The sequence below is a fragment of the Tupaia chinensis genome, unplaced genomic scaffold, assembly GCF_000334495.1.
Source record: "Tupaia chinensis unplaced genomic scaffold, TupChi_1.0 Scaffold138910_1, whole genome shotgun sequence".
Taxonomy (NCBI): domain Eukaryota; kingdom Metazoa; phylum Chordata; class Mammalia; order Scandentia; family Tupaiidae; genus Tupaia; species Tupaia belangeri.
Window position 1 is genome coordinate 83354 of NW_006198801.1, and position 7446 is coordinate 90799.

General features: G+C 39.2%; 2 pseudogenes; both read left to right on the forward strand.

Moving 5' to 3' along the window:
* LOC102502199 (COBW domain-containing protein 2 pseudogene) overlaps positions 1-6838 on the forward strand; it is a 7284-nt pseudogene extending 446 nt beyond the window's left edge.
* Positions 6603-7446, forward strand: part of LOC106733165 (putative COBW domain-containing protein 7) — a 1711-nt pseudogene continuing 867 nt past the window's right edge.

Below are 7446 nucleotides of genomic sequence, written 5' to 3' on the forward strand. Positions count from 1 at the left end.
TGGGGGAGGAGTTAGTGTTTTCCTCACTCTCCTGTCTCTACCTCCACTTAACCCGGTTTCAGAACGGTAATTGGATTCCATTGTATGAGGTTGCTCATTTGTACCAAAGCCTTTGACAATTCGGTACTCATTAATTTTTTTTTAAGTTTTTTTTTTTTTCCATAGGGCCCGTGCTCGCTGTAGAGGAGAGGGACACAGACAGTGAGTGGGAAAGTGAGAAATCACCCCCAAGGGGGATGCCATGCTGCAGTCCCTTCTCTATTCTCCTGGGATTTGGGCACACACCCACACATGGCCAACGTGATTTTCAAATCACCAGGTCTGGGACTGGAACAGCAGTCTGAGTCAAATGGGAATCCTTAACCATTATACCACCTACTGGCCCAGTCAGTAATTCTTCAGGTTTCTCTTGCTGTCAGTTCCACTTTTCACTTTACAACATTAGTTAGGGCCCAGCTTTAAGAAAACTGCCCACCATCAAGAGGACAAGAATGTGAGCCCCTGAGTAAAAGTTCCAAACAATACAGCATACTTTCCTAGCCCCAGACCTTGGAAGAACTGAATGTGCACCATCAAGATCCTATTAAGTTGGGTGTGTGGAAGCTAGGGGAAGTTATTGAGGATCTGTAAGTTCAATGGCCTTGACTTCAAATTAGCTAATTCTACCATCTGTTCAAATCTGCTATTTAATCTTAGTGTTTTCAATTCAGTTATATTTTTCAGTTCCAGAATTTCTATTTGGTTCTTTTAAGGTAATTTTTACTTCCTGATATTTTATACTTGTTTACGCATTATCCTTTAGTTGTCATGGTTTTTCTTTGAGCATTTTTTAAAAAGAATTATTTATTTAAAATTTTTTTTATTCATTCAGTCATTTTCATTTGACCAGAGAAAGACAGGCACACAGAGAGAAGAAGGAAAGTGAGAAAGCAAGTTACCAGGTCCAAGACTCGCACTGTGGTTGGCCATGTGGGAGTTGGCCATGTGGGAGTGTCCAGCGCCTTAGACACTATGCCACCTGCTGGCCCTTTCTTTGAGCATTTTTAAGACAGTTAAAGTTTTTGTCTACTTATTCCAATATCTGGGCTCTTAAGGAATGGTTTCTGTCAACCTGATTTTTTTTTTAATGTGAATTGACCATGCTTTCGTTCTTTTTGGGGGTATGTTTTGTAATTGTTTAGGAATTAGTACTCCCCCTCACTAAAGATTGCTGTTATTTGTTGAGATATGAAGTTGTCAGTTTAGTGATTTTTCCAAACTGTGTATCTTCTATATGTTCACTGAAATCTCTATAATGTTATCTCTAGGGTCAGTGACCTGACAAAGATTTCCTTAAATGCCAAGATCCAATAAGGAAAGAGAAAAAAGTGTCCTGTCTGTTTAAATTATTTTGAGAGATGCTACACAAGAAGACTATTCAGAGGTTGAAAGGATGGCTGAACTCTGTGCCAGTCCCTTGGCAAACTGCCAGGTAGATCAGAATACAACCCAGTAGTCACAGGAAAAGTCCTATTGCTTACCCAGTGCCAGCAAGCCATATCAGGATCAGAAGCTGCCATCTCAATGGCAACCTGTTTTGAGGCTGTGCTTGAAGACTGGTAACTGCCATACAAATGCTGAAATTTATAAGCCTCTCTATTCATTAAGCAAGCCCTTGTATGCACTAAGTGTTTGAATAGACTCCAGAGTTGTGTAATACTTGATTGGACAGTTGTTGTTAGCTTAATTGTTTTGGTGAAGGACATGATTCTGGAGTTTCCTACTCTGCCATCTTCAAAGAATGTCATTCCAAGGGCTGGCAGATAGCATGGTGATTGAGGTTCAGGACTCCCACATGGCCAGCCATCCTTCGAGTCCCAGACTTGGCAGTTTGCTTTCTCAACCCTTCTCTCCACTCTTTTTCCCCACCTCTGGTGAGCACATGTGCCCTATAGCAATTTAAAAAAATAATAATAAATAAAATTAAATAATTACTTTAAAAAAAGAATTGTCTCTCCATTTATTTACTTTTAACCTATCTATATCACCAGACTTGAAATTACTTTCTTAGAGACAGCATATACTTGCGTCTTTTTTTTTTTTTTTTTGAAGAGGGATTTTTTACTATAGGACACATGCGCTCGCCAGAGAGACAGAGACAGATAGCGAGGAATCACCCCTTGGGGATGGTCATGCCACAATCCCTTGTCCTCCATTCTCCACTCAGGATCTTGGGCATGTACGCACACATGCCTGGCGTGAGTTTTAAGCCGTCAGGTCCAGGACTCAAACCACAGTCAACCACATAGAAGTACAGTGATGTAACCATTATGCCATCTGCTAGTTCCATTGGGTCATATTTTCAATCAACTCTGCTAATTTCTTTTGATATATTTGTACCAGTTAATGTTTGCTGCATTTGTTAATTTAGGATTTAAGTCTGCCATTTTGTATTGTTTATACAGATTTTAGTGGTTGTCCAAGGGCTTATACTATGTAACTTAGTATAGTCCATTAGTATTGACATATAACATGGTATTCTGTTTAAAGGGTAACTCCAGTCTCAGAAAAGATAGCATGTACTGGTTGACACTGCTATGCACCATGGCTGAGTCTGCGTAGGAGGCCCAGGTTTGATTCCTGGCCCATCCTAAAATGTGGACCCAGTGGCATGCATCTGTAGTTCCAGTTGATGCATGAGGACCATGACATAGCAAAACCCTGTCTAAAATGGGGGGAGTGTCACTCCATTCACAAAACAAGAATATCAAAATAGAAAAGAAGTTGGAAAATTGAATACTACCAAAAAGAGCAAGTGCAACAAATACTGATAACAGGCTAATCAGAAGCACTGAATGAAACCTGAAATTGTCCCACGGTTTTAGAAGGGAAAAATTCATTAAGAAGAAATGTCAGTGGGTCCAGCAGGCAGTGTAGTGATTAAGGCACTGGACTCCCACATGGCCAACCACGGTTTGAGTCCCAGACCTGGTGCTTAAAAATAATGCTAGGCATGTGTGTGGAAATCCAGAATCCCAGGAGACTGGAGGAGAAGGGATTGAACCATGGCTTAACCCCCTTGGGAGATTATTTTTTACATTCCTTCTCTCTGTCTCTGGTGTGCACACACATACACCCTATGAAAAAAAGTCATTAATTTTTACAGATCTAAATAAAATAGCTTTGAAATGTATTAAAATAACTTGATGGATATACCTGGAGAAATGTTTTCTAATGTGATTATAAATTTATTAATTTTTAGAGGTTGTTGCCTTAGGGCATGTGTGTTCATTGAGAGAGAGACAGAGACAGTGAGAGGGAAAGCAAAAAATCACCCCCCAGGGGGATGGCCACACCACAATCCCTTCTCTATTCTCCTCCCAGGATCTTATGCATGCACACACATGTGTCCAACATGAGTTTCAAACCATTGGGTCCAGGACTTGAACCGCAGACAGCCACATGGGATACGATCTACTGGTCCGACATGTTCAATTCTAAAATCCAAGTTTTTGAAAATAATAATAATAATACTTTTATTGAAAGAAATAATTAAATTCCAAGATTTAAAGATTAAAACATGGGATCAGCAGATAGCATAATGCTTACGTCACTCAATTCCCAAGTAGTCATCCATGGTTAGAGTCTTGGACCTAGTAACATACAACTCACGCCAGGTATAGGTGCATGAGTGCCCCAGATACTGAGAGAAGAATGCAAGAGGTGAGACTGGAGGTGGCCCCCCCCCCCCGGGGGGTGGGGGATGATTTCTTGCTTTTTGTCTCTCTGTCTCTCTAGCAAGCACGCATGCCTTATAGCAAAAATCTCTCTTAAAAAAAAAAAAAGATTAAAACACAAAAGATACTTTCTATTGAGAAGGAGCAAGAAAACCAGCCCAGAAATTATTATAAGGGAGGAATGAGAAGGGTAGGCCATGCCATATGCACCATTTAGAATAATATTATACTTAGAATTTTTTACCAGGTCTTCTCACTCTCAAGTTTAGATGCTGAACAAAAATTAAGGCTCTTATACCTCAAATCATTTTGTATAATGTTTCTTTAACTCTTAACTCCTTTGGATATTGAAACTTTGGGATCTATATTTCTTTTTTCCCTGCATTGATAGTCAATGAGCCAAACACTGAATCTATTTTTTAAAAAGAATGATTTATTTATTTATTTGTTTGTTTGTTTCCATTTATTATTATTTTTTCAAATTTGACTGGGGAGAGAGAGAGAAAGAAAGACAGAGAGAGAGAGAGAGAGAGAGAGAAAGGGAGAAAACAAGCCGCCAGGTCTGGGACTCGAATCGTGGTCAGCCATGTGGGAATCCAGCACCTTTAACCACCATGTCACCTGCTGCCCCCCCTTTTAAAGAATTATTTATTTGTTTGTTTGTTTCCATTTTCAACACTAAATCTTGTAGTTGCCATTTTCACACTAATTTGAAATCCCGCTTCATCACATTCAAAATGTTCATATATAGATAGGTTTATTTTTCTATTTTAAAAATATTGTTCTAGATGTCAGCATGTGGCTTGGTGATTAAGATGCTGGATTCCCACATGGCCATCCATAGTTCGAGTCCTGGGCCTGGCAGCTTGAAAATCACACCTTATTAGGGCTAGGGTGAAAAAAAAAAACAAAAAAAGAAAAGAAAAGAAAAAAAAATCATACCAGAGGGACCAGCAGATGGTGTAGCAGTTATAGTGTTGGACTCCCACATGGCTGACCACAGTTTGAGTCCTGGACCTGGTGTCCTTAAAATCATGTTGGGCATGTGTGCCCAAGATCCTGGGAAGAGAATGAAGGAGAAGGGATTGTGGTGTGGCCATTGTCCCTGTAGGGGTGATTTCTCACTTTCTCTCTAGCAAGTGTACTTGCCTAAGGAAAAAAAACCTCTAAAAAGAAACAAAAGGAAAATCACACTGGACATGTATGCATGCGTGTCCAAAATCCTGAGAGGAGAATGGAGGAGAAGGAATTCTGGCATGGCCATCATCCCTGGGCAGTGATTTGTCACTTTCCCTCTCTCTGTCTCTGATGAGCACATGCACCCTATGGCTAAAGCCTAAAATACATATGTATGTATGTGAATACATATATATATTCTAAAGATCAATTCTAAATATCTATACCTGGAAAAGATAAATATTATACAGTTTTTTGTGTTTTCCTTTTATTTTCCAAATAAAATTCAGAATCATTTAGTCAAGTTTCATGAAAAAAAAAATAATAATTGTGACCTAACCTAGGATTTTAAATTAATTTGTGGGACACTATCATTTTCAGGGACACTATCATTTTCAAAAAGAAGGTATTCCTGGGACCAGCAGTTGGTGTAACAGCTATGTCACCAGACTCCCATGTGGTCAACTGTGGTTCAAGTCCTGGAACTGGTGGCTTAAACTCACACTGGGCACATATGTGTGTGTGCCCAAGATCCCAAGGGGAGAATGGAGGAGAAAAGATTGTTGTGCGGCCATCCCCCTGAGGGGTGATTTCTCGCTTTCTGTCTATCTTTCTGGAGAGCACATACACCCTGTACCAAAAAACACTCAAAAAAAAAAAAAAAAAAAAAAAAAAAAAAGAAAAAAAAAAAAAAAGAAAAGAAAGAAAGTAAAGAAAAGAAGGTATTCCCAGGGACCAGCAGGTGGCATGGTGGTTAAGGTGCTGGACACTTCCACATGGCCAACCATGGTTCAAGTCCTGGATCTGGTGGCTTGCTTTCTCACTTTCTCTCTCTTTCTCTCTCTCTCTCTCACTGTTCAAATTAAAATAAAATGAATGAATAAGTAAAATGAAATAAATAATTCTTAAAAAAATAAAGAAGGTATTCCCATCCAGAAAAATAGTAAATTTTGTAACAGTTGCAAAGATTTAAACCAAGAATAATCTGTGGGATTTTGTATGATAATTCAAAAAAGAATAGAAAGTAATTTCATATTGTATGTTTTCTTCATAAAGGTACATAGTTCATTTCTAGTCTAAATATACCAGGTCAATAAAAATGTCTTGGACATCTTGGTCCTAGTCCTCAAGCTGAGGGAGAAGCGTATTGTAGGCCAGGATGTTACAGACTTTTGGTGGTGTGGAGGACCAAGAGGAACCTGCGGAGGAGGACTGTCCTGAACTGTTTCCCATTGAGAAGAAGCAAAGAGAAGAGGAGGAGGAAAAGAATATCCTTGGCGCCAAGATCCCAGTCACAATTATCACCGGGTATTTAGGTGCCGGGAAGACAACACTTCTGAACTATATTTTGACAGAGCAACATAGTAAAAGACTAGTGGTCATTTTAAATGAATTTGGAGAAGGAAGTGCTATGGAGAAATCCTTAGCTGTCATCCAGGGTGGAGAGCTCTATGAAGAATGGCTGGAACTTGGAAATGGTTGCCTCTGCTGTTTAGTGAAGGACAATGGCCTTAGAGACATTGAGAATTTGATGCAGAAGAAGGGGAGATTTGATTATATACTGTTAGAGACCACTGGGTTAACAGATCCTGGTGCTGTGGCTTGTATGATTTAGGTCAAAGCCGAATTGGGGAGTGATATTTATCTTAATGGTACTATAACTTGTGGACTCAAAATATGGATTAAAACATTTAACAAAAGAAAAACCTGATGGACTTATCAATGAAGCTTCTAGGCAAGTTGCTTTGGCAGATATCATTCTCATCAATAAAACAGACTTGGTTCTAGAAGAGGATTTAAACAAATTAAGAACAACCATTAGATCAATAAATGGACTTGGAAAAATTTTAGAAACACGAAGATCAGGAGTTGATCTTGGCCAGCTTAATAGTAGGGACAAGTCTGGAGTTGAATATTATATCCCAGAATTTAATAGGAAGAATGGAACCAGAACAGAAGATAAAATACATGAGACTGATAGGTACATGCACCTACCATTTGAACAGAATCCTAACCTGTTTACTGGCTTTAAGAAAAGTTCCTTAGCATTTCTATGATTTAAGTTAAAACTGTTTTTCTTAATAGTACCATGTGAACTTACCATTGAAAGTAGTTAGATTATTTAAGATATTGTTTGATCAATACAATGTGGATGGAAAAGGAATAGAAGACAGTTGTAGACACCAGAGACAGTGGGAGAAGAGGGTGGGAAAGGATAGAGGGTCAGAAGAGGGGTAAAAAATTCTAGGAACTATAAATGGAAAATTTTGGATAATAATATGTATGATTAAGTCACTATGCAATAGATTCTGGATGGGAAATCACATTTTGTATGCTGTGATGATGCTTAGAGAAAGAATGTAAATTAAGTTACAAAAAAAAAAATTTCAGGGACCGGCAGCATAACGGCTATGTTGCTGGACTCCCACGTAGTCGACTGTGGTTCATGTCCCGGACCTGGTGGCTTAAAACTCACGCCGGGCGCGTGTGCATATGTGCCCAAGATCCTGAGAGGAGAATGGAGGAGAAGGGATTGCGGCATGACCATCCCCCC